Consider the following 1,246-nt stretch of genomic DNA (forward strand, 5'->3'; position numbering starts at 1 on the left):
AGGTACTGGCAGAAGTAAAGCTGTGAGTACCGGGCGTGAGTCGTGCTTTGGTAGCTCAGTTGGTAGAGCACTTGCCCGCGAAAGGCAAAGGTCCCGAGTTCGAGTCTCGGTCGGGCACACAGTTTTAATCTGCCAGGAAGTTTCATATCAGCGCACACTCCGCTGCAGAGTGAAAATCTCATTCTGGAAACATCCCCCAGGCTGTGGCTAAGCCATGTCTCCGCAATATCCTTTCTTTCAGGAGTGCTAGTTCTGCAAGGTTCGCAGGAGAGCTTCTGTAAAGTTTGGCAGGTAGGAGACGAGGTACTGGCAGAAGTAAAGCTGTGAGTACCGGGCGTGAGTCGTGCTTCGGTAGCTCAGTTGGTAGAGCACTTGCCCGCGAAAGGCAAAGGTCCCGAGTTCGAGTCTCGGTCGGGTACACAGTTTTAATCTGCCAGGAAGTTTCATATCAGCGCACACTCCGCTGCAGAGTGAAAATCTCATTCTGGAAACATCCCCCAGGCTGTGGCTAAGCCATGTCTCCGCAATATCCTTTCTTTCAGGAGTGCTAGTTCTGCAAGGTTCGCAGGAGAGCTTGTGTAAAGTTTGGAAGGTAGGAGACGAGGTACTGGCAGAAGTAAAGCTGTGAGTACCGGGCGTGAGTCGTGCTTCGGTAGCTCAGTTGGTAGAGCACTTGCCCGCAAAAGGCAAAGGTCCCGAGTTCGAGTCTCGGTCGGGCACACAGTTTTTATCTGCCAGGAAGTTTCATATCAGCGCACACTCCGCTGCAGAGTGAAAGTCTAATTCTGAATACTTGTAGAAGACTGATGCAGCCGAACTATGAAATTAGAGTCCCAGGCGTAGGCTGCCGTTAAGATCACAACACAAACTTCTGCGTCAGGTGTGGTGTCGCAACCAAGAAGCATGCGAGCTTATGAATAAGGTTGCATTGTGTTCACCGATGAATACCAATTCTACACTACCATTCATGACTATCATCGGTGAGTACAGCAGCGACTTGTGGATAAGTACGATTCTTCTAATGGTTAGGAAAGGCTCAGAGGTTTTATTCCTGTCATCATGGTGTGGGAAGCCATTGGATATATATCTTCAGTACACAGCTGACACTGATTAAAGTAACTCTGACGGCACAACAGTGCATCACGGACATACATCGTCGTCATGCGTCTCTTCTCTCGTGCAGTCGTATGGTGGTACCATATTTCCGAAGGACAATGCTCTTCCACACATGGCACGCGTCGCTACG

The 1,246-nt window shown here is 49.8% G+C and overlaps 1 non-coding gene across 1 annotated transcript; it reads left to right on the top strand.

Moving 5' to 3' along the window:
• Positions 1-645: 645 nt before the first annotated feature.
• Positions 646-720, top strand: Trnal-caa (transfer RNA leucine (anticodon CAA)). The gene has a single exon. It is a non-coding gene; the product is annotated as a tRNA-Leu (tRNA).
• Positions 721-1,246: the final 526 nt, after the last annotated feature.

This window comes from Schistocerca cancellata, chromosome 7 (assembly GCF_023864275.1).
Source record: "Schistocerca cancellata isolate TAMUIC-IGC-003103 chromosome 7, iqSchCanc2.1, whole genome shotgun sequence".
Taxonomy (NCBI): Eukaryota; Metazoa; Arthropoda; class Insecta; order Orthoptera; family Acrididae; genus Schistocerca; species Schistocerca cancellata.